The sequence below is a fragment of the Terrapene carolina genome, unplaced genomic scaffold, assembly GCF_002925995.2.
Source record: "Terrapene carolina triunguis isolate 2854851 unplaced genomic scaffold, T_m_triunguis-2.0 Scaffold66, whole genome shotgun sequence".
Classification (NCBI taxonomy): Eukaryota; Metazoa; Chordata; order Testudines; family Emydidae; genus Terrapene; species Terrapene triunguis.
This window is the reverse complement of record NW_020664417.1, coordinates 14,509,977-14,537,120: the sequence shown is the minus strand read 5'-3', so window position 1 is coordinate 14,537,120 and position 27,144 is coordinate 14,509,977. Positions and strand designations below refer to the sequence as shown.

General features: G+C 40.6%; 1 protein-coding gene across 1 annotated transcript in view; it reads left to right on the top strand.

The window, feature by feature from the left end:
• Nucleotides 1–27,144, top strand: part of SLC7A11 (solute carrier family 7 member 11) — a 71,898-nt gene that overhangs the window by 28,960 nt on the left and 15,794 nt on the right. The window lies entirely within an intron of this gene.

The window sequence follows — 27,144 nt, the reverse complement described above, 5'->3', positions numbered from 1 at the left end:
TGGGCTTCAGCCTCCAGCTTGAGCCGCAATTTTTACACAGCTGTTTTTAGTGCTGTTGTCTGAGCCCCACAAGCCTGAGTTTGTAGACCCAGGATCTGAGACTTGTAGGGTTATCTCTGTAAATGTTATTCACGGAGTAACACAACGAGCAACATGAGCGTGTGTCAGTCTTTCACAACCATTATGAGCTTGTAGCTCTGGTCACCTGTAAAAAAACTTTATGGATTTCCTTTTGATTCTTATTGGTTGTCTGCCCCTAATAATTACAAATGAATATGCTCCTTAAAGAAAAAATGGCTAGATTCTGAAAATGTCATTTGGCTTCTAAGCTGTGAAAGCCTGGGTAAAGCTATGTAAAGATGGTAAAATGGACTCTTCTGGGCTATAGGTGCACGTGTGTGTGTATATACATACAACACACACACATATGCATCAGAACAGTATAATCTTGTGAGAAAAAAGGAGAGAAGTCTACATTTCTTTTGGTGGGGGGAAAGAACCTTTTTCTAGCAGTTTTTTTGTTTTGTTTATTTGTTATTAGTCTTATTGCTTATGTTCAAGTGTCTGGAATGCTGCAGTAAGTCCTGGGGAGATGGATTAGTGGGCAGAGTGCAGGTGAGGTAGTCAAGGGTTTGTATTAAGACAGTATTCCTCTCCTGGCTCTGTAAGTTATATGGCTATTATCAATATATATGAGGTGTTATTTTACAAATGCACATGTGCATGCACACAAAACCCCCACCAGACTTTCCACATAGTTAAATCTCTTTGAGAACTTGCACACTGAAGAATGTATTGTAATTAAGCAATGTTACTATTTATTTTTGTTATGGATAATTTTGCGACTGTCCTGCTTCTGATTAGGTCAGCACAAGTTTTTGCCATTGGTTAAGTGAGTGAGAGATCAGGTACTATACATTTCTCAGCATATTGTCCCTCTGCTGGTTAGAACATAAGGGACACTATTCTTTCTTTAAAAGTACAAATAAAAATAATATTACATCCCACAGAATATACATATAGTGGGCTAGATCCTTATCTGCCTCTGAGATCTACTTAGTACCACTTGGGAAGAGGGGAGCGTAAAGGTGGCTCAGGTACACCCCCTTTCTCATGGGAACATCCAGTCAGGGATTCCCCTTAGGTATGGAGAATCTTTAGAGAGCTGGTTAAACTGGTATTGTGGCTGCTTTGCACAGCTGGAGCAGACCAAAGAATTGTGGAGATATGTATTGTTTCAGAACTCTGATAGTCCAGCTGATTTGATGTGTTCCATTAAAAGATAGTTTCAGAAAAAGGGGCTCAGCTTTACATGTGTTGGGTTGCTTCCTCCATGCTACAAAGCTGCTGAAGCATCAGTTTATCACTCTTCCTATTCAGGGTGCTGTTTGCATGGGAGATAAAGGAAAGTGCCCTGTGTTTACTGTGCATCTGAGGGCACATTCTCCACATGAATGTAGAAGTACATAAGAAAAAGATGATTTTTTTTATTCGGTTGCTATATGAAGGCAGTATTGTAAAGATGCTGCTTGCTATTAAGCATGCTGAAAGGAATTCTGCATCTGAAATTTCTCCAGAGCTAGAGTAGAAAGATACCATTGCCTGCCCTCTCCCCCCCCAAAAAAAAGCTTTTGAAGATTGCTTTGACTAATATTAATATTACTCAACAGCCACTGAAATAATGGAAGTGTTTCCATTGACTTCAATGAGCATTGAGTCTCAGGCCCCTAAACAGCAGTTGGTGACAGGCATTTATCAGGCCATGTTGTTATTTATAAATTCTTCGAGCTGTGATGCTGACATTGCTTAGAATCCTTTCCATCAGTGTTATGTTAAAGATCACACATAGTACGGCAGTGTTGGAGTGGTATTACACGGTGGGATTTAAACAAAAACTAGGGGTGTTGCCTTGAGCAGGTTAACATTTGTAACTCCTCCAGGTGTGTAATTTGTAATATATTTGTAAATGGCAGTAGATGCAAATTACTTCAGGAGCAAGGGAGTTTGCAGTGATTCCTTCAGTGTTGTGATGTGCCAACGTAAATGTTTGCTTCAGAATCAGTCACAGTTGTACATTTCTAGGTATGGCACAGCATATAAAATAACTGGCAGCTGGTACTTGGGTGAATGATCAGCTGATTCTCAAACAGTGTCAACCAGCCTTCTGCCAACCGGCAACAAAATGTGCCTAAACTGTTATGTGGAGAATATAACTAATTACATCATTACGAATAGGGAGATGTTAGAGCACCTACAGTCCTTGCAACAAAGCTGTCAAATGCCCACATTTGGTGCATAGTGCCCTTTTCACTGGCTCATCCTCTGAATCCCTCTCCACATCTGCATTATGAAGTGAGTGGAAGGGACCAATACTTTAGAGTCCATGCTAAAGAACACAGGGAGATGCAGACAACTGCTTGATTGTCTTCTAGATTGTAAACTCTTCAGGGCATAGATTACCTTGTCTTCTGTGTCATGTATAGGACCAGAAACATTATTGGGGTTTATCAAATATACTAGAAAATTGTATGTAATAATTACAAAAATACTCCAAAAAGTGCCACCCCACAACTCTACCAGCTGGGAACGGTGTGTGTAGGAGACAGTCTGCAATTGATTGTGTTCGGTTAGGCCCACTGCACCCACACAACCCCCCTTAAAAGTCAGGAGGAATTTGTGCATAGGCGCAGCCGTCTGCACTCAGGCAACAAATTGCAGGATCAGGACCTTAAACAGGTTAAATCCTGAGCCTGAGGCACTCAGATACCAAGTTGGTGTAAAAACCTAGATAGACAGAAGTGATAGAGAATACACAGATACTGAATGGCGGGAGGGAGAGATACTTGAAGTTATAGAAGACACAGTGGAAGAGAAAAGAAACCGAAAGAAAATGAGTGATAATCTTTTTTTTACTTTTTAAAACTGAAAATACTATTGGCCTAGGGATAGAGGAGGATTGAGTCCCACTTCAGACATGATATATACCCCCTAATTTTGCTTTGAAAAGTGCATTAATATGTCACAATTTAAAGATTTAAGGGTAGGTGTGTTTTTTATTTCCTACTGAAACTCTGTTAATTACCTTTTTCTCAAGCCTGGAGTTTCATTCTTTAATTGTAGTAAGCACAAGTGTAAAGAGCAAAGCCCCAAGTGTACTGATGGGACCTGAAGAAACACGGAGGTTAATGATAACTTCATGCAGACTCTGAGGTCACAGAGTTCAACTCATTAACTATGCATTTTTTTAATAACTTGAAATAATTTTGTTAACCAAGAATATTTGAAATTGCAGTGAAATCCATTCTTTTTCTGCAGTGTAAAATTAACTTCCACGTATATGTGCTGGGTCAATAAGGATTATTATTCAAGATAAAAATATTTGAATAACCCTAAAAGTAAAACTTCATTAAAAATTACATCATGCAACCATGCCATCTGCAGCTGTGATCTCTTCATTTTTCATACATGATAAGGATCAGGCCTTGTCAGGACTGAAAAACCAGTTAATGAGCTAACAACTAGTACTCTGAAAGCAAGCAAGCTTGTTACTTTAAAAATGACAGAGGAAGCAGTATCAGGAAGTAAATTTAGAGGACTGGAAATTGAGCACATTGAACCTTCAGACTCATCTTATATATGGTCTTTAGGTTTATTCTGTGCTTTGTGCTAACTTGTACCTCCTCATAGTCGTTGGCCAAGATCTTAACTACAGATATTCATTCCTTCATTACCACTCTTCAGCATGGATCAGATTTCAGGATCAGGACCCTAGTTTGTAAAGAACGTTTAGGAGCCCTTGGGATGAAAGATGTTATAGAAATTATCAGTATGTATTTGAATTAGAGTTGTGCCTTGAGGGCCCAATCAAGATCAGATCCCCACTGTATCAGGTACTGCACAAACAGATAGTAGGAGATGGTCCCTGTTCAGAATTGTTGATAGTGTAAAGCCCCAATCCTGCATTGTTATGTATATAAGTGGACTACTGAGCCTGCACTGATCACAGTGCAAGATTAGAGTATAAATAGTAAAGACAGAAGAAAATATTATACCCATTTTACAGATGAGAAGCTGACTCAGAGTCATTAACGACTTGCTCAAGGTCAAACAGGAAGTCTGTGGTGGAGCTGAAAATTAAATCCAGATCTTCTGAGTCACAATCTAGTTTTAACAACAAAACCATCCTTTCTCTCTGGAAATATAAGTGGTTGTTGTTACCATTGTTATAATTATTATATTTTAAAAAACAAATCTACTGTAATGGTCTCCAATATTAGAAGAATCAAACGATGAAGAAAAGAAGACATTTGTTTAGTGTCCTGATGTCTAACAATATGTGATACCTGAAGTTGGTAAAATCCCTGGAAGCATATATATTAGGAAACATCTATACTCTAAAATGGCACAATTAGCCATTGTGATTAACTATATTTGGCATAATTCTTTTTTTTAAAGGGTTATTTTCTTGCAAATATTCTGTTTCTGTTTGTAATATAACATTGGTTCAACACAGGCAATCTATCATTGTTTAAAAAGTTACACAGTGCAAAGAATGTATTATTGAGATGTATAGTGTTTGTAAGCCTGCTCTCAGATTGATAAATCATGTCTTGTGCTGTGGAAAAGCCAAGAAATGAATTGCTTTGCTATGACCTTGGGGTCTGAGATTAGTCAGTTTGTCTATTAGACTTTTCCAGTGTTCTTTTCACTTCATTTATTCCTTCTTTTCTAAAGAGCCAAGAAGCAGTAGACTTATAGCAAGTTACCAAGGCTTGATATCATCAGTCATTTTGGAAAAGCAGGGTACCAAAATGCTTTGTATAATCTTGGTTTTGTATTGGGTTTAAATAATTTGAGTGCCATGTTCAATTAATATATTGTCTGCATCCAATTTATATTAATTAACACTTGAATGTCACACCTAGCATCAATGAAAACTGAAAGGGGAAACTCATAGACTCATAGACTCATAGACTTTAAGGTCAGAAGGGACCAATATGGTCATCTAGTCTGACCCCCTGCATGATGCAGGCCACAAAAGCTGACCCCCCCACTTTCCCTTAGCTCTGCTGTTGAAGTCTCCAGATCGTGATCTAAAGACTTCAAGTCGCAGAGAATCTTCCAGCTTGCGACCCCTGCCCTATGCTGCGGAGGAAGGCGAAAAACCTCCAGGGCCACTGCCAATCTACCCTGGAGGAAAATTCCTTCCCGACCCCAAATATGGCGATCAGCAGAACCCCGAGCATACAGGCAAGATTCTCTAGCCAGACCCTCATTTTACCAGCGATGGCCGTTATTGCCTAATTGGTTAGAATCACGTAATCCCATCAAACCATTCCCTCCATAAACTTATCTAGCCTAATCTTGAAGCCAGAGAGGTCTTTCGCCCCCACCGTTTCCCTCGGAAGGCTGTTCCAAAATTTCACCCCTCTGACGGTTAGAAACCTTCGTCTAATTTCAAGCCTAAATTTCCCCACGGCCAGTTTATATCCATTCGTTCTCGTGTCCACATTAGCACTGAGCTGAAATAATTCCTCTCCCTCCCTGGTATTTATCCCTTTGATATATTTAAAGAGAGCAATCATATCCCCCCTCAGCCTTCTTTTGGTTAGGCTAAACAAACCAAGCTCCTCGAGTCTCCTTTCATAGGAAAGGTTTTCCATTCCTCGGATCATCCTAGTTGCCCTTCTCTGTACCCGTTCCAGTTTCAGTTCATCCCTTTTAAACATAGGCGACCAGAACTGCACACAGTACTCCAAATGAGGTCTCACCAGCGCCTTGTATAACGGAAGCAGCACCTCCCTGTCCCTACTAGAAATACCTCGCCTTATGCATCCCAAGATCGCATTAGCTTTTTTCCCAGCCACGTCGCATTGCCGACTCATAGTCATCCTGCGATCAACCAGGACTCCGAGGTCCTTCTCCTCCTCAGTCACTTCTAACCTATGCGTCCCTAGCTTATAACTGAAATTCTTATTAGTCATCCCTAAATGCATCACCTTACACTTCTCACTATTAAATCTCATCCTATTACTAATACTCCAATTTACAAGGTCATCCAAGTCTCCCTGCAGAATATCCCGATCCTTCTCCGAGTTGGCAATGCCTCCCAACTTTGTGTCATCCGCAAACTTTATCAACCCACTCCTACATTTGGTTCCGAGGTCAGTAACGAATAGATTAAATAAAATCGGACCCAGAACTGAACCTTGAGGAACCCCACTGGTGACCTCCCTCCAATCTGACAGTTCACCTTTCAGTACTACCCGCTGCAGTCTCCCCTTTAACCAGTTCCTTATCCACCTCTGGATTTTCCTATCGATCCCCATCTTATCCAATTTAACCAATAATTCCTCATGCGGAACCGTATCAAACGCTTTACTAAAATCGAGGTATATTAGATCCACCGCATTTCCTTTATCTAGAAGGTCTGTTACTTTCTCAAAGAAGGAGATCAGGTTGGTTTGGCACGACCTGCCTTTCGTAAACCCATGTTGTAATCTGTCCCAATTGCCATTCACCTCAAGGTCCTTAACTACTTTCTCCTTCAAAATATTTTCCAAGACCTTACATACTACAGAAGTTAAACTAACAGGCCTGTAGTTACCCGGGTCACTTTTTTTCCCCTTCTTGAAAATAGGAACCACATTAGCTATTCTCCAGTCCAACGGTACCACCCCCGAGTTTACAGATTCATTAAAAATTGTCGCCAAGGGGCTCGCAATTTCTCGCGCCAGTTCCTTCAATATTCTAGGATGAAGATCATCCGGTCCGCCCGATTTAGTCCCGTTTAGCTGGTCAAGTTTGGCTTCCACCTCTGATACTGTAATGTCTATCCCCCCTCCTCTATTCCCCTCTGTCCTACTCCCTCTATTCCTAAACCCTTCATTAGCCTTATTAAAGACCGAAGCAAAATATTCATTTAGATATTGTGCCATGCCTAGATTATTCTTAATAAACCCTGTCCTAGAAATTTTTCAAAAATGTCTGACTATGATATGGACACAGATGAATGAAATGAGAGAGGCCTCAAACATGTGTGTGTGAAAATACAACAGGTGGGTGGTTTGTGGCCTTTTAATTTTTGACGTGGCACAATGTGATGCACCAAAATGTCAATGTAAGTCAATAACTTTAACTTTAATCATGCTGTCACCAACAATTCAACACCCTTGGTGGTTTGTTGGCAGCAGGGTTCAAACTCAGACGTTCTGGATCTAAAAGTATGAGTCTCTACTACTTGAGCTAGAAAATGCAGCTCTGTTACTGCAAAGCTGTAGCAGATCCATTAACCTCTCTCTGTGATGTAATGACAAGTGAGAGAGAGAGAGAAACAACAACACTGTGTAAGTCTGGGTTACATTGAGCACCCACAATTCCCACTGACTTCAATGTGAGTTATTCATGCGCAGCATCTATGAAAATGAGGTACCTAAAATGGAGTTTTTCAATTTAAAAATGTTGGCTTTAAGCTCTTTGTTCCTCAGTTTACAGATCTGTGAAATGGGGATAACATCTTACTTTATGTAGGTTTTAAAAGGTTTAGAGCCTGATTTGAAGCCAACCGACTCAATCTCTTAAAGCACTAATGTTTGTAAAGTTCTTTGATGAAAAATGAATAGTAGTACAAAGCGTTATATTTATAAACTAGCTGCTACTTCTAGGTTTGAAAAGTCTGGATTTTGAAATGCTGTGTTCAAATACTTTATCTAGTTTATTCACAAGGAGATGGCTCCTCCTTTATGCACTTTAAGGCCCTGATCCTACAAAGATGTAAGTTGCGTGACTCAGAGTCCATATAGCCACATGTGAGAATCTTTGCAGGATCGGGTCATAGGACTGTGGGGCTGGCTGAAATGGATGCAATTTTCTTTTACAGTAAAATGCAGCAGAACTATTTTCAAACCGCAGTTAGGCAGCTCTATTTTTTCCCCTCTCTTTGAAAGCTTGTACCCAGATTAATATATCCTGCCTAAAGGGACACAGTTACTGTACCTTGGGATCAAAATCCTCCTTGCATTAATCTGCTTCAGATATGCATAAAAGATATATTTGGCTCCAAGTCAATTTGTTCATGTACAGCCAAAGTGCCAAATAAGTGGTGCAGAAATTATAGGATTATATTGTAATATTTTATCATGAGGTAATCAAAGGTGACATATATTAATCTTTCAAATGCTTTACAAAGCCCATTTGCTGGTGTGAATTTATAACATGTCCAGCTACCCTCAAGTAAAAATTGAAGGGCAATTTTGTATTTTCCTTCATTTTTCCTCAGTAATCTTTTTTGTGTCTTGTGATATTTTTGTTTTTGAATCTTTATTATTTATCTCAGAATCATTGTATATATTTTTTAAAAACAAGTATTTCTAAATCATGTTTTTCTCAAAATTATATTATTTCTAAAATTTCACGTAGAGCCCTAGAATAAATCCTGCAAGGTGATCAGGACCTTAAACTCCCATCAACTTCTGCAGAACTTTGAGACGCTGCTCCTGATTTAATGTCCATTGAAGTACCTGGAAAGTCTCCAATTTACTTCAGTGAACTTTGGAGCAGATCCATAGTCTGCCGCATAACTAATTTCTTATAGCTTCATTAAAGGGGCACTTCTGTGCTGAAAATGACACATAATAATCATATACTGTACTGGGCTAAGATGCACCAAGAGCTCTGAACTGACAGAGAGATTAAATTGTTGTTCAGGTACTTCCTGCCTTTCTGACTCCAGATGATATCCAGAGGTAGGACCTCTACCTCATTTGCTCCTAACAGAGATAGAAGTTGAAGGGATGGTCTGCTGTTGTCTGCTATCTAATCCATGAACAGTCTGGAAAGTTGAAGTAATGGTTTCACAATCAAATCTTCATGTACCTGTAACTCATTAACTACTAAGAGAATCTGCTGATCATGGTGAACAAAGCAGATTAATTTAACAGGTGGAATTTCCTGCCTAGAAAGTAAACATTGGTTTTGCTCCTGATGAAGCCTCTGAAAATGCATACAACTAAATGACGCATGTAATTCAGTCATGGACTAAGTGTGTATCATGATTGCTTGAGGTAGGAGAGTTGGTTTGCCAGTGTGAGAATCTGTCTTGCTAAAATGAACTTTCCTGTTCCTTTGCACATTTGCTGAGAGTGTTGGCTGGCCCCAGACAGCTAAAATTATGTTTGTATTTGCATTATAGCCACCTATTTTTAGGTCTTCCTAAATTACCTATAAATTCCTTTCCAAAACTTTGCCTTTCATTCCTAGATGGATTTCTTTTTAAATACAATTTTTGTGGGGAAAAAAAAATCTGTTCAGCTCTTTGAAAATTGAGTGTGCAATAAAAAAAAAAAAATCCTGACTCATTTCAGGTGCTTTTCACAGCTTCTGAAGCTTCAAAATACTATCATTTTTGGACTAAATGGCCTGACTGTTGTTCGTTTAAAATGCAGGCTAGTCAAGACTTTGGGCCATTTTTAAAGAAAAGCAGCTGAAAAACAACAGTGATTTTGTTTCACAGTTTGCGGGCCATAAGCATGAATTGTGACAAGGAATGAAGGTGCTCCGTACAGCTCTGCATGTGAGGAGTTCTAAGGAGAACCTTTGACATCCCTACCTATCACATGGGTGATTTGAGGTGGGGAAACAGGGCAGCTGCAAGTGGAAGCTACCTAAAGGAAAGAGCAGAAAAGGCTGAAAGCTGGGATGGCCTTGTGTTCTGAGTTGCTTTGTTCTTGTTTAGGATCCTTTTTGTATTAATAAAGCAGCTCAGCAGAAAGGGACTTGAATTGAACCATACTTTGAGGCTTTATTTTATCTGTCCTGGCTGAGCTATCTGCCCCCTGGCTTGAATATATATCGGTGGAATATTTCTCAGGTTCCATGCTCATCTAGGCAGTTGAATAATTTTCTGATGAGAGTATCTGTTCCATTCTGTTGAGTCAATTGTCAACTGTTAAAAATGCCTTTCAATATATTCAGAGTTGGGCTGCCTGGTCATCTTAATCCCCCCGCTACGCACGTTTGCCCATTGCAGCTGACTAAGGTTCTCAGAACACTTTGTGGCCTGGCATAATGTGAGCTATGATACCTATTATCTACAACATGATAAATTAAGGATGCAAATTCAGAGCTCTAATTCTGGATTCCTTTGCTTGTATCTGTTTAATGTGAATCCTTGATATTAACCCTATATAGGACAAATCTTGCTCTCTGCTCTGTGGCTGTAGCAGAGCCCACTGCACTGAGCTGTTGCCAGTTTGGGAGAGGTCAGAGGCAGAATTTGGGGAGCACCGTTTGTGTCATGCAGCTCAGCTCCTGTGAGCCCAGAACATGCGTACAAAAAAGATTTTTCCGGTTTGGAAAGCAATTTCTCTACCTCAGCTGTTGTGACATACACACATGATAGTGATATGAGTCCATCTGAAGGCTATATGCAAGGAGAGAGCAGGGACAATGAATCACTATATGAATGCCCCTGTCATTTCTCCCCTCGAGTAGAGTGCAGGCAGCATAAAGGCTACTGCAGCCTCAGGGCCACAGTACAGGCTGCAGTTCGGTGGAGGATGATTCTTCTTCCTTACCCCCATGAAAAACCCCATCTGCTGGGTCTGTGCACTGCTTTCCAGGATTTGTCCTTTTGTGTGTATATTTAAATACTGCACATTTAGAAACTGATCAGCTCAATAATTATTAATTCAAACTGTAACATCTGTGATGGTTAATGGCTTCTGCATGGCTTTTCTTTTTTCCTCCGGTTTGTGTCAGTTTTCCAAGTCATTTTTACAGCTGGTTGGAAAACATGCCTGTGCAGAGAATCATTTCCCATACCATGGGAAATAGAAATTATCTCTAGTGGCATCTTCAGGCATTAGTAATCTCTGCCACTGGAGGCTGTTTTCCGAAAACCTATCTGACTTCTGAATTGGTTTTCTGAGAAGACAACCCACTAGTACTTTAAAATCAGATGACTTTCTGGCCTTCTGTCTACTATATCCACTCCATTGTGTCTCTATTTTAATGTAAAAATTACAGAAGTGTGATTCTCTGTTTAGTAGATTGGCTGCCAGTAAGAGCTATTTGTGACAAAGACTTAGCTGATATGCCAATCAATGCATGTGTATACCAGTCAGGATCGAGGCTGATCTAATCTGTGGCTGCTATAAATGTTGCAGAGATATGGTTTAACATTGATTAGAACAACAGGGATGCCTCATAAAATTACAGTGAAATAGGTTAAATGCACCAATTCACTATCAAATAGAAACGATAAGGTTGCTTCTACAATTATAATAGGGCAAAATGTCACAACCTTTGTGTGAGAAATCCATCCACACACAATAGTTCCATTGAAACATTAGTAAAGACTGTAGGATTGGATCCTTGGGCTTTGAAGACCTAACAAACAAAACCTTAGCTGACTTCTTTGATACAACTATTATTTTATAGTTAAAACTATTATTTCTGTAGAATTAGAGTTAGCATCAGGCTCCTACCATGTGTGAACACATAAGGAGGAACAAAGGGAGTATGAATGGATATCAAAAATAAATGTGATCGGCTCAGGGTTGCTTTTATCAGTGTTGCTGTCATGCATTTACATCTGTAGATATGTTAGGGTTACCATATTTCAACAATCAAAAAAGAGGACGGGAGGAGCCCTGCCCTAGCCCCGCCCTAGCCCCGCCCCTGCCCCTTCCACTCCCTCCCACTTCCCGCCCTCCTCAGAACCCCCAACCCTCCCCCCCACTCCTTCTCCCCTGACTGCCCCCTCCTGGGACCCCTGCCCCTAACTGCCCCCCAGGACTCCACCCCCTACCTAAGCCTCCCTGCTCCTTGTCCCCTGACTGCCCCCTCCTGAGACCTTCCCCCCATCCTAACTGGCCCCCTAGGTCCCTACCCCCTACCTGTCCCCTGACTGCCCCAACCCTTATCCACACCCCCAGCCCCAGACAGACACCAGGGACTCCCATGCCCCATCCAACCACTCCTCACCCCCTGACAGCCCCCCCCAGAACGCCCGACCCATCTAAACCCCTCTGCTCCTAACTGCCCTCCAGAACCCCAACCCCTACCTAAGCCTCCCTGTTCCTTGTCCCCTAACTGCCCCCTCCTGAGATCCCCCCACCCTAACTGCCCCCCAGGACCCTACCCCTTCCTGTACCCTGACTGCCCAAAACCTTACATCCCCAACCCCCAGACAGACCCCCCCGAACTCCCGACCCATCCAGCCCTGCTCCCTGTCTCTTGACTGCCCCCTCCAGAACCTCCCTGCCCCTTCTCCGACCCCCTGGCCCCCTTACCATGCCGCTCAGAACAGAGTGCTGCAGAGCAGCGCGCTCGGCAGCAGGGGAGGGGGGAGCAGGGGGAGGAGCTCCAGACTGCCGGAGGCCCGAGGCGAACGGCCGGCCGGCGATCTGCGAATGCAGGGAGAGGGAGGGAGGGAGGGAGAGAGAGAAGGGGAGTGGTCTCAAGTTGCAGGAGAGAGGAGGGGGAAGTGGAGAAGGGGCTCTGGCTGTCAAAGCCCCGTGCGAGTGGCACGATCCGTCCGGCTGCCCTGTCAGCCACGCGCGCTCTGCATTGGGGGGAAATCCGGACATTTACAAATTCCCCCCGGACGCTATTTTTAACTCAAAAAAGCCAGACATGTCCGGCAGAATCCGGACGAATGGTAACCCTAAGATATGTGTATCCTAATAAAAAGAGAAGTTCCAGAATGGTTATTACTTTTTCACTCTCTACTAACTGACTGATGGAGGAGCCGATCATAAGTCATGTCAGCTTGTTGGACTTATGAGTTTGCACATTTTAGGAAAGCAATGCAGATGTTTTAAAGGGGTATAAGCTTAGAAATAACAAAGGCTGTCGGTTGTCTAACAAAAAAGAGGGGTAGGACAAATGTAACTGGGGAAAAAGAACAGGAGAAAGGGACAAATGAATTGCTATGGAGAAGGCCATGATATTGTATTGGCATAGGCCAAGATATGTGTTTCTATTTCTGTGGGGTACAGTAACCAGGCCCAGCCACTTCCCTTTTGCTCCCTCATGACCAAGGGTCACACTGTAGGCAGCCTGCATCAGGTTCCCCTCTTGGAATGCCCAGGCTTTTTTCTTGGTCAAAAATACCCCTCCTTGAGGACTAGGTTTATTAATATAACATAAATTACACATAAAACTCAGAATACCAAAGTCCATGCATGGTCCTCACAACACAAGGTTTCTCTTCCTCCTCTTTTCAGGCTTTCCTGCCTGGGACCTTTGCAATTTCTCCCCTGCTTAGTCAAGGTTTGTCCCAGGCCCCTCTGCCTGGGACAACTCCCCTGGTCTCAGGGTTATGCCTGACAGAGCCATTCCTCACTCTGCCACAACTCCCCTCCCCTTCATTGCAACTTCCTGCTGCTCTTTATAGGATAATCACCTTGCTCTCTCTCCCCCAGATGTGGCTCATTCTGTAATCAGGGTTAATGAGCCTCAGACTTCAAGGGGCGATCCATCTTGTTACAGGTACTCTTGTCTACATTAGTGACTCCCAGTCTACAGTCTGTCAGCCACTGATGACCCATGGAGTATTTGGTGGTGGTTTACACAGAGATGGCTGGTCACATGATGTTGGCTGTCCTTGTTTCCAAATGCTTCTATGGGAGTCTAGGGTTTTCATTGGAAAGCAGAATGTGGATGCCTGTAAAAGCATCTGGATTAAGGAGAAGGAATTGTCCTACATAGTTGCTGCTACATAAGAGGAGGAGGAGCAGAGGAAATGAGCTGCCAGCTGTCATTGGTGAGGAGTATACAGGGAAGAAAGGAATGAGGCTGCCAGATATTATGACAACAGAAGCAAGGAGAGAAGAGGATCAGATGGTTGGGCAACATGTCTGGTGGCAGAAGGGAAGCAAGAAGTGAGGAAACGTGTGCAGGGGAAGAAGAGGTGAAGTGGACCAGGCAGCAGAGAAGCTTGTAGAGGGGAGCAGGAGGAGACAAAAGATGGAATGGTTATGGTGGGAAGAGCAGGGTGTGTGATTAACTCTTTTTCAAGGAGGATGCAACAGTTATTGCATTAGAAGCTGCTAAAAAGTCTTCTTCAATATTACTTTTCCACAAAGGCAATTACTGTAATTGCCACAAGGATGTTAAGAGATTGTGAATGAGCTGGAAAGTGATCTGTATAATCACAGTGAGAGAGGAGGCAGGCTGTGAGAACTATCTCTTTAAGATGTGGTTAAGATGGGAACCAATTCTTGATATCTATCTCTGTTTAGATATCATCTTCATCTGCTGAGGGTAAAGGGCATAAGCTGGATATGGGAATGATTGACCTTCCTGGGAGCCACATAAATCCTGAAGCAGATTCTGAAAACAATTTAAACCATGTAAAGATTTCAAAATTATAAGTGCAAGTAACTCTAATCCGGTCAGGGCAGTTCATTTAGGGATACATTTGCAGAACAATGCATGGAAGTTTAGAAATGTAATTTCCATTAGGTGAGAAAGGCAAGTCCCTACTGGTTGGTTAGTGCTACAAGTTGTCAAGCAGGAGCATACACTGTAATGAGGAACCAAACTACTGTTTCTGGTCAGGATAAAGATGGAGAACCAGGAATCGATGGCTATTTTCTGGGATGATCCCTCCTGCCCACAAGAAAGAGGGAAGTGCATTGTCCCTTGCACACCATTCTGATTTCAATATGACAGTTCCATTGGGGCTTTATAATGTTTGAAGACAATCACTGCATAATTCCAGCATGTGCCATGCTACTGGTGGAAGTTAAGGCCAACAGGTCCACATAAGTCAGGTGCCCATCCATGAAGTTCTGAGAAGTAAGACTTAGCATCACTGTGTTGGGAGGCTTTTCCCCCTGCCAAATCCATAAAGCCCCAAGCTCCTTCCCCCTGAGGGGACACTATTATTAAAAACTCAATAAAAGGAAACTCAGTTTTCCCATCCCTCCATCTCCACAACTTCTGGGTTTCTCCAAAGGTAGGGACCAAAATCACTCCAGGTTTGGAAGTAAAGGGACCACTTGAGGGGGAAAAAGTTTACACTGAGGTTTGTGGTTATAGAATTTTACAGTTTATGCGATTTAGTGGCTCAGAGATGTTGTTTGTATTTATTGTTGGAATTGTCAGGGGCTAACATTTCTGGCTTATCTCTGTATTTCATGTTTTGTTTGCATTGTGTTGTAGTGCATCACTATGCATCCGGTTACTTTGTGTCAAGCCCTAGTGCTTCATCTACTGATGTGCTAATCTGCTGAGTATGTGGTGTGTTTGCTTTTCTTTTGTTTATTTATTTGAAGCATAGTTACAATACATCCACCTTGCTAAGAGAAGTAAAAAGCTTTTACCCATAATCCACCTGGGTATTTGTCAAGATTTCAATCTCAGCTTTATTTTACTTCATGTGTAATAGTGAAACTTTCTAGGTTTTCATATACCTGCATCTCTCCCATTCATGCTTCTTTGACATCTGAAGTCACTTGACAAGTTGATGATGTTTGTATATTTTAACAGTTTTGTCTTTCACTGAGGGATATACAATCCTCAAGCTTTACTGTTACCAGTCAAGCAAGAAGATAGTGTCTTTTTTTATAGGAACTCTGAGTTTCTTACTGGAATTTACACTGAAAAACTAGAAATCTCCTGCAGGACAGGTGGAAAGTTAGAGCTCCAGAACTGTGAGAATTTTTTTTTATATGAGAGAACCATGGCCATTGTGAACTCTCATGTAAATATTGGGAGCTAAATTCTTTCGTCAAATGTGTTGAGTGGATCTTAGATGAATGGCTTGTATCTTGGATGCTGTGGAAATCCTCTGGAGCCTTCTGTATACTTTATAGTGTTTTATACCCTGCTCCATTGCTGTCCTGTGTATCTCTCATAGAGCATGTGGCTTGACCAAAAGGCTCTATCTATTTGGTACGTTTCAAAGCACTGAATTCACTTAAACTAAGATGGGTTCAAAAATGTGTAATATAAGCAGTCAAATCAGTGGGAGTTTTGCCTGAGTAAGGACTGCAAGATGTGGCCCCCTTTCGAAACACACAACATGGTTTTCTGTGGAGTGGAGCAGCTACAACAAATATGATATTAATATTAAAGAACTCCAGATGTGTACATCTGATTGCCAGTTGTGTCTGATCACATTCTGAACTAAGAACCAGGCAAGTTATTTATAATAAAATGCAAATATTTATGAACTGTTTTATAGAATATATATTTGCATAACTTCCATTCAAAGGGCACGCGCCAATGTCCACTGAAGACAATGAGAGTATTTTCCTTTGACTTCAGTGGCATTAGATCAGACCCTCAGTTTGCAACAGCCCCCTCTGAAAAAGGTAGTTTTTCTTTTCTCTCACATTAATGTTTGTGTTTTCCTAGGGTGACCAGACAGCAAATGTGAAAAATCGGGACGGGAATTGGGGGTAATAGGAACCTATATAAGAAAGAGACCCCAAAATCGTGACTGTCCCTATAAAATTGGGACATCTGGTCACCCTAGTTTCCATTCTTAGCAAACCTGTGCAGGGGCTTTGATTTGCAGTGATTCACAGAAATATATGGAGTTGGTTCATGCTTTGGCTTTAAATAAAATTAATATCTCAATGTGAAACCCAAAATGATCTACCCAGCAAATTCAGGATGATGCTGGATAGATCTAGTGCACACTTTTTCCACACAGAGAACTAGGGAACCTTGCTTGGGGAAGCACCTTGCTGCTGTTTTGACCAGGATCCATTGAAAACATCCCTATCTCCTGGCTAATGCTTGCTTCTGATGGTAGTATGTTGATAGCTAGGTAGGGGAAGGTTGGTGTGTTAGTTGAATCCGTGTTTTAGTGCATCACAGTGTGTTGTGTAGGAATTCTTTCCTACTGGTTGCATGTGAGGGAGAACCCCCTGCGCATACAGAAGAAAAGGAGCACATATTTTACCTGGGTCAGCAGTAAAGCTAGCTGAATAACTTGATCAAATAATTTCACCTTTTTTTCCAAATGAAATATATAACAGACGCCTTCATTATTCACTCTACTTTCATCAATAGCTAAGTTATTTTTAAGTTACATTGTAGTCATATAAAAACAAATGTAATTTGAATTAGTAGATACTGCTTTCAGATATACATATGCATTGTATACTGACATTTTTTAAGCTCTTAGTTCACAGTTTGACTGATACATTGGTAGTTTGGACTTCAATATTTTGGAATCTTAAAGAAAGGTACAATGATAGAGGCACTTTAAACAAAGGGCTTTTGTTAACTAACATTACATAAGATTTTTATCACTGAAAGTCATTACCTTACATTACAGTCTGTGTCCATGAACTGTGAATTAAGCGGATTAATATAAGATCTTAACAGCTCCAGAAGAGCTGTAGAGTGAATAATCTGCATTTACAAAAATACCTAAATAAATATAGGATTTGCAAGTTTTGCTGCTGTAATCTATTGTATTGATTCTCATTAACTTATGGGACTTTTGGGTCAAGTACTACTATTACTTGCATCTTTATCATGTCATTATTTTTGGAGTGCATTACAATAGTATCTAACTCATCTCTTAGAGTAATCAGAACTACTTTTAATACTTCTATCTTGAAAAGGACATAGAAAAAAAAAGGCAGCGGTGGGGTGGGAATTAGAGGGTGTTCAGAGGTAGGCAATGAGAATAATTAGGGCATGTAAAACTCTTATATGAATAGAGCTTGAACTGTTGACTGGGATTTCCTTATCTTAGAGATGAGGCAAATGGGAGAAGAGACAATAAAAGGATATAAAATAAGGAATGGTATACAGAAAGGAGACAAGGTGATTTTATTTACCCTGTGTCAAGATACGAGAACAAAGAGCTACTGTGTAAAATTGAATAGTGACAGTGATAAAAGTGATAGAAAGCAAATAGTTTTGCAACACACAAATAGCCCATGGATCTCATTGCTACATGATATATCACTGAGGTCAATATATCAGCACAATTCTAAAAAGGATTAGATATTCATATGGATATGAACAATATCCAGAGTCATCACAGTAAATATATTTTGTTTATATTTTGGAAGGGGTATAAATCCTCATGCTTCAAGGGCTTAAGCCAATGTCTATCTACTGAGAACTAGAAGGAATTTTTCTCTAAGAGCAGTTATCCTGTAACTGCCTACAACAGAGTTTCTTAAACCATCTTCTGAAGCTTCTGTATTGGCCACTGTTGGAGACAAGATACTGGACTGAACGGCCCTTGGTATGTGGGAACACTTTTCCTCACCAAGGCCGCAGTTCTGCAATCTGCTCTGCACTTACTCCAGTTACTTGAATTGCTTGCAGGTTCAAAGCCCAAGTTTATCCTTTTCCATCTGCTTAACATTTTCCTCATTCCCTCCAATAGGTCGAAATGTGCAACTCTTGCCTCCTGAAGTCTATTTGAGTAAGAGCTGTTTTGTTATGGAGCACTAGAATGTGTGCTATGTTTGTGTACTCCTTCGTAAATATTTGAACATTTTTGAGAGGCTTGGTTTTTATTTTTGGTGTTCATCTATGCTAGTTCTGAGGCAGAATAGCATGACATATAGTAGATCTTAAAGAGGAGTTACTCTTTTTTTTGTTTTCTTTTAAGTTTTGGTGTGAAAGAGCTGTGGATCATTTTATTTAAAAAAAAATTGAGATATACCTATCTCATAGAACTGGAAGGGACCCTGAAAGGTCATCGAGTCCAGCCCCCTGCCTTCACTAGCAGGACCAAGTTTTGCCATAGACATGGGTTAACCTGTGGACAATCCCCAAAAGATTGTAACTCTTGTTTAGAAGTACTGTAGGTCACATTTGGCTCTTATTGACAGTATGGCCAAGACTTTCAAAAGTGACTAGTGATTTGGCATGTCTACCTCTTTTTCCTGTCTTTAAAATATGGGCATATCTACTCTCTATTACACCCCTGCAACTCCAGTTGAAAAGTGGAGCTGTACAGGTTTAACAGAGCAGAATTTAGCCTGTTATATTTAACTGATGTTAACTATACACAAAGAAGTCAAAGCAAGGAAATTCAAAGATGAATCTCAAGTCCCATTTCAGGGATCTTCAGTCAGTGTGCAGCATATCATACCATATGTGTGTGAGCATATTTCAGACCACACTTGGAATTTTCTGGCTTTGGTGTGCTGTGTGAGAACTCGATCATTTCTTACAGTACCTATTTCAAGGTGCTGCATAAAACATGCAGTGCACATAGTAAGTTTGCTGCAATATATCTAGCAAGCTCTCATTTCCTTGCTCTCTTGGGGGAGAGTTATTTACATGCTAGATAAGCCCATTCGTTGCAGTACAATACTGTTAAGATGTCTTCCTTTAATTTTCTTTAAAACCCCTCTTATTTTTTAAAAGTGCTAACTAATTAATGTCCCTCAAGGCATTTGTGTTACCATTTTTCTCATTTTAAATTCCTATAATAGAACAGCCTATGTTGGTAAATGATATTCCAGTTTCCATGGTGCTCTTTGTTACAAGTAGCTGCTCTTTTCATCGCTGAATAGTGCAATTTCAATTCATGCTGAAATATCAATGGTAACATACAGCAGCAAATTGTTCCTTTATGATCCTTGTCATTGTTGAAACTCTCCTGTTAAGAATTAAATGTCAAAGAATTTAATGAATATGAAAAGTCTGATTCCTTTTTTCTTTTTACCTTGTGAACCTAAGATATCATCCTTTGTTGTTAGCAAACTAGGTTATTAAAATGCTAACAATGATGATTCCTAAAAAGCTCAGATGCAAGAAGCAGAGGGCATTGTTCTCCCCCACCTCTGCAGTAGCATCTGAGCAAAGTGGTTTGTATTCACACTGCTTGTTACAAGGCTCTGAACTTCAGCAGTTCGTTTTCAGAATGGTAGCAGCCTAGCCAGTCTTGAGGTGTTAGTGTGCCATTTGCTATTACATAAATCAGAAACATATGTCCTCAATATAGATAATAGATATACATGCAAATCAGTGCTGTGAGTTCCACCTCTACCCCAAATCCATTCACAGTCAAGATGTCCTAATCCTTACTATGACAGAGACGGATGATTTGACAGCTAATATATTTCTAAATGTGATATTCCTCTCTTACCCATCTCCTGCTTCATCTCTCTTCCCTGGCAATGACATTATAGTTGTTTGGCAATCGGTTTCAACTGGCTCAGACATCCAGAGCTGTGAGGCCCAGTCAGCTTCTTTCCCAGCTCGGATCCCCTTGTTTGTACCTCTAAGTTCCACACCCGTGGCTGCCAGTTCATTGGCTAGTGCTGTCTTCATGCTTTATGGGAAAGCACTTGTATATGGCTGCTGCTATGTCAGTAGCACTGGAACAGTTTTTATAGTGGGGGGGGGGGGGTGCTGAAAGCCATTGAACAAAACTGTAAACCCTATATATGATGGAAACCATTTCAAGCCAGGGGGTGCGGCAGCACACTCAGTACTCATGTGCTATGTCTGATATTAAATCTGACTTGAATTTCAGGAGACTTCTTTTTTTCCCTTCTTTTTTTTCTTTTAATACTAAAAATGATTTTGGCTGGGGGCAGTACCTCCTGCTCATAAATCAGGTGTTCAAAAATTCAATCATTCTGAAGTCAAATGAGAACCTGGTGCAATAAAATAGTTCTCTCTCTCATTTTTTAATATATAATTGCCCCCCTTTATTATTTTTTTAAGCCTTCTATTGGGATGTGTGTGTTTATGCATTTCCTGTAGCAGCTGAGGAGAAGGTAAAACTGAGATCTAGGGCTGTAAAATCCAGGTTGGAAAAAATGCTCTGAGCCTGGTAGTTTTCTTCTGCATTTTTGTTTCTGAGCTTGATATGGACTGGTGGTGCCTTTTTTTTTTTTTATTGTTTTAGTATCACATCTCATCATCATCTATGCTACAGGCAGTGATGTAAGTGCTTCCAGAAAGGAGGACTACTTGCCAGTGAGAAAATAAGAAGATAAAGTACATTAAAGAACTGAAGTGGTCTTAAGTTATAGTTCAAGCTATACAACAAATGTCAAATCTGACTTCTCACATCCCTGGTTTATTGCATTTGTGTACTCGTTCTGGGAAGTTTGTGACCTTCTCCATCAAAGATGTCAAACATTGACATTTGATGGAAGCATGGAAATGGTTTATGAAAGAGTTGACTGAGAGCCCAGAGGTGATGATGTATTTTCATGTGAAACATCTGAGTGTATGTTTCATCACTTTCTAAAACATGTACTTTTCTACATAGCAATGACGGTGGCAGAGCTTGTGTTTGTACTCCTAGGTCAGAATTAAACCCAGACCTTTATTGCAATGGGTATGTCAGGATCTGATATGGACTAATACATATTGCATTTCTTTAAAGGTGAATAAACATTTGTTGTTGTTAACAGTGCCAGATTTCAGGTTCAAATAATCACAGAAAATGTTGCCTCCTGGGTTCTCCAGGTGCTCCCTTGAAAAGTATCCAAGGAGAGAATCTGGCCTTTAGTCAATACATTGTAAAGCTAAATTTATATGTAAACCACATGAGGACGTATTGCTATGAGAACTGGATTGATTTTTACTCCTATTACAGTGGGTGCACTTAAATAGTTCATGCTGGTTTTCCAGATATTACCAGTTTGAGTGATACTCCCGATACTTAAAGTGGGGATAGAACAAGTGATATCTTTGTAATATCTGCTGTAAGTATAAAAGAGTCTTGACAGTACTAATTTTGGTGTAAATAATGTAATATCAGTTAATGATGTGCTGAGTAAAAATCCTTAATGTATGAAAAATACTCTGCAGTCTGTTAAAAGCAGGCAGGTTTAAACGTTTAGATTTTCCACTGCATTCAGGCTGCTTCCCACTCCACTACTAGCACAAATTGGCCCTAAAAATGGGGTAGCCAGCCACAGGTTGATCAACCCCGTGTATGAGGATTCTTCTTGCTATAAAGCAAAAGTAGCTCTCCTCAAAGAGAGCATATCTGGGGGGAAAGGGGTCATGGCCAGGACTTTCCCTATTGGCAGATGCTGAAATTTAGGGCAGCCTTAAGGACAATCTAATTGAGGCTGGAAGACCAGGCTACTGCACAGTCAGCTCAGGACCTGGGGAGTACAAACATGGTTCAATGCTAGTGTTACATACTTGACCCACTACACACATACACTCCTAAGATGTTCTGTGTGCTGTTCACTCAAAGCTGAGGATCTGGGCCCTTAATTTTAATATCATTTACTTCAGATGTTTTCTTGAGAATACCAGGAGTGGTTGTCCATTCTGTGCAGGAAGATGCGGGATTTCATTATCAAAATGATATAAAGCCGATTAAAGTGTAAATGTGCAAAAATGTCAAAAGTTGAGCAATGTATTATTACTGTCTTTTATGGTCTAAAACTATAAAAAGTGTGTACCCTCTTTAGTTGGTTACACCAAGCTTCAGCTGAACGAGTTCATTCCATTCCTCTGTAAAATTATTTTTTTTTTATGGAAGATACCACCTTTACTAGATGGCAGCCAGGGCTTGAACATATTTAGAATCATTTGTTCTAATGTGCAACCTGGCCAGCCAAACGGAGTTAGAACATGGTATGGCTGTAGTGAACTTTAAACCATGTTAAAAATAACCACTGTGTGAATGGGGCACTTGGCACCAAACCTGCCAAAGGCTTTTGACATATTTACTTCTGCTCAGTCCTGAGACTAAAAATGTTTGGTTTGGACAATATGCTATGTTTATCAATGTTTAGCCCTTACAGCTGGTACCATTATAGGTCTTGAGTTCTTGCTGTGAGAACATTTTATGCTACTCAATAGGTCCAGAAGTCACTGCTGTAAAATAAATAAATAAATACGAATTCAGAGTAGTGAATTAAATCCACTGTTTTAACATCGTTTGACCTGTCCGAGTCAGTTAGTCATGCAGCAGCCCCTTTATTAAGTGAAACCAATTACAATCCAAGAAAGGTAAGTCAAAAAGCAAGTAATTAAAAGCATTTTGCTTCCCTTGCTAAGTGACAGAAAGTGAGAAGGCCTGATTCTCTACTCTGTTACACCTGTCAAGCTGTCACTCTAGCATTAACTTCCTTGGCACATGGGGTGGTGCAAATGAAATTGTGGCTTAATGGCCTACCCTTTCTCTCCCCAGAAAGTCATAATCAAAAGACGATGAATAGAGCTCACTTGATTTAAGATTGTCTGAGCTGCAAGACCATAAATAACAGTCCTAGTTCAGAACATATGGATGCTGGGAATTAAACATATTTACAGGCATTGAAGGGAAAAGAGCAGTGATTTTCTTCACACAATGTTCCCTACAATAATCAAAATAATAATCACTTATGGCTCAAGGCTACAAGCCTAAAAATTATTGCACATGTTCCCATTAGTATTTTCAAATATGCTCACTCAGGATCTGCAGCAGTGAAAACTGTGGAAACTGTGGTTCTAAACCACACAGTACACAAAGTTCACAACTTCAAGCCCATTTGTGTTCAATTGCCCTGGGAGGTGGCACCCTTTTTCAGTTCTTTGTGTTCATTTTACACCCTTCCCCCTTCCTGTTACAGAAGATAAAGAAGGTAGCCTTTTCAAACTTTACAGGACAGGTGTGAATCATTTTGATTTCTCCTTCATCATAATGGGTTATATTGTATGCCCCCCATTCTTCATGGGAAATACCAACAGATCTGTGGATGCAGACTTGCAAATGTTACACATCATTTTGTTCTGTCTGTGTGACAGGTGGACTTGATGCATTCATGCATGCAGGTCTAGGTTGAAAATTTGTGGGTACAGACCAAAGACCCCATAGATGTTACTCCTAGCCTGTGCGTCATCTGTGCTTCTACTGAGTTCCTGGCTCCTTCTAAGCACTAGTCACATGTTTGCTCCCTTTCTGTGCTGCATTTATTTTCTTCCATGACTATTATTTGGGGAAACTTGTGGCACAAATGTCTTCTGGACTTCTCCCACCATGAATGTGGCCCTATGACCCATGTAATGGACAATTTTCAAATTGCCCAAATCTGGAAGCAATGCACTTACAGAATTGTTTTTAAAAGACTTCAGTGATTCCCTGAGGAAATATCATTGCACAAGGATAATTCCTATAAAGGAACCTGAAAGTTCTGGGATGGTAAATTTTCAGCACACTAAAGAAATAAACAGTACCTACAGTACTGCATAATGAAAACCAAACTTCATTTCCTGTCATAGTAACATTGTAGCCATGTGAAAGAAGTTAAGACTTTTGCTGATTAGGGTTTACTCAGCTGTAATATTAACTGCTTTCGCCATTATTACAAGATAGTAAATTTATTACTCAAATGATAATAAGTAATTGTTTTAACATTTATTTTGGTACACTGGACTAGTTGCATTATGTTTTGCAAACAATGGGTCTGATCTGGTTCCACTGAAAATTAAGGACTAAAATCCAATTGCTTTCTGCGATAGGATCAGGTCCATAATTTATATTAGCTTTGCACAGTAAAAATATGCAATTTTGCTGGACTAAGTAGGAAATCTGACTTATCATGTTCTTATTATGTGAAAGGGAGAGCTGAGTTCTATGAAAGATTGTGTCTTTTATCAATGAATTTAATATGAAACTGCTGCAGTGTAAGGGTAATACCTCATTAGACAGATAGGACTTTGGCAGATAATGGCTGTTTGTTGTACGCATTACTGAAGACTGAAACCTCCATCTCATTTCAGAATTGCTTTTGCTTTCAAATATCTTATCCACATTAAAATTTGCACCAGTTAAATTAAATAGATGTAGCTGAATCAGTGCACACCCCTAAGTGGATATTCTTATTTCTGTTTTAAGAGTGGCAAACTTCAGATCAGTTTAAACTTGCTCCTAATCATTTTAAGCTGTACTGAAATAAATCTGGTTTCAGACAGACTAAAAGAGTTCACATAGCCTTTTGCACTAATTGAACTAAATAGGTTTAAAATCAGACCTGAAATTGAACTACTTCAACTCTGCAGGTTGGATAAGCCCACAGTGAGCTCTTCTCTTTTCATGTGTATTATATTCCACCAAAGATATTTAAGGGAGTATGAGCAAATCATTGATTGCTTAAGATCCTGCATTTCCTATATTCTATTTACTTTTATTCTCTGTTTGTGCCTGCTTTACTGTAGTTTTTCTTTTACTTTGCTTTTTATATTTGCTCCTTTGCCTTTATTTAGCTGCTAATCTATAACTGCTCATTTCTCACATCTTCTTGCAGGCCTGTAGCCTCACTTTTTTGTGTATGGAATTTTCCCCTGGACAGTGGACTGAGCTAAAGCTTTAGTAAAATCCACATTTAAAGTGAATACAAGGAAATGATTTTTGGCTTGGCCATGGAACTATAAGGTGTGCGGAGACAACATACTTTATGACTATGAACTCAGCTGAATCTGCTGAGCATATTTTGACGGTATGCCTGTCATTTCATGGAAAGAGCAGCCTGCAGTGGTCTCAGCTCTGAACACTTACAGTTTGTTGTTATAAAGCTTGTCATTAAAGCTGGGATATGAGCTGTAGACCTCTGGGAATGTTCATAACCTGACTTATTGAAATTGTTCTTCCTATCCCCGGGTTCTCATCTTTTCCTTGCAGTGTCTTCCCTGTATGTTTCTCTTGAAAATATTTACAGTAAGTAATGCAGTAGCAGACCGGATTTCCAGGTGAACTATGATTTTACTGCACTTAGGGTCAAATCCTAAACCCAGTGTACAGCCTGAGTAACTGGGCTGTGACCTAGGGAGGTCCACGAATCCAGGAAGGAAGAAATTCTCTCCCGGTCCATAACTAAGTAGTGGAGCTCTGACAGTAGGGGCAGATGAATGACTTTTGCATCTATATAGTTACAGCTTTACCAACTCCATTCCTACCCCCTAATTTTTCTGGGGTGCAGGGAGCCTCTCTCACTTGTGTTCCGTGAAGCACATGGTGTGCACACCCCCAATTCAGATTTCCCTGTTCCTGCTTTGGAACTGCACCATATGTAGGGCAGGATGGTGGGATTTGCTCCTGAATAGTAACTAAATATGGGTAAATCTTAAAAAGTATAGAAATTAAATTAAATTAATGGAGATATACAATCTCCTAGAACTGGAAGGGACCTTGAAAGGTCATCGAGTCCAGCCCCCTGCCTTCACTAGCAGGACCAAGTACTGATTTTGCCCCAGATCCCTAAGTGGCCCCCTCAAGGATTGAACTCACAACCCTGGGTTTAGCAGGCCAATGCTCAAACCACTGAGCTATCCCTCCTGGTTCAGTTGGGATAAGCACCCAGATATTTGAATGTTCCCTAAATATTAACTGGCCCACAGAAAGAGAGAGAGAGTGACACTATAGTCCAGTATTTAGGGCAGTCACCTGAGAGGTGGGGAAGCCCTGTTCAATCCCTACCCCGAAGCAGAGAAGGAATTGAACCAGGTGAGTACCGCATCCTAGGTGAGATAGATACTTGTTTGCAGCCACATCTTGTAAGAGCAACTGCCGTTACAAGCAACATTTCCCCTGGGAACACTTTCCCTACGGTGAATTGTCAACACTACCCATAACAGCAACAGCCACTTAGGAACAACATAGCAAAAGGACACCGATATGTTGCTACTAATGAGCGTCTGCTGTATCCTCACCATTGGCCTAAGGGTTGTATCAGAGGCTTCCTCCTCCCCCCTAGCTGTTTTGTGAGGAGTCAGGCATGCTCTTAGCACTCCTACTGGCTCAGGCCCCATAGGCAAGATAGATGTTTCCCTGCCTATAAGCACCTGGTTTGAAGATTATGCCGGGGCTTAGTTGTGAAATAGGTGTCCTGGTGCCTGTGCCAGGCAGCATGCCCAGAAGCAGAACTTTAGGTGCCTAGGGGACTTTGACAGTGAAAATGTAGGTACAAATGAGTTCAGGTGCCTACAGCATTTGGTGGCAGCTGATCAGGGGTTTTGTGGATCTCAGTAGTACCTAAATTTGGATTTTATATGCATAAGTTCCTTTGTGGATTTGTTAAGTGTCATAAACCTTTCAAATAACAGATTGTCTCTCATATGACCTTATGGATAAATAATATGTAACAGGTCCTGTTAGATTCATAGAACATCAGGGTTGGAAGGGACCTCAGGAGGTCATCTAGTCCAACCCCCTGCTCAAAGCAGGACCAATCCCCAGACAGATTTTTG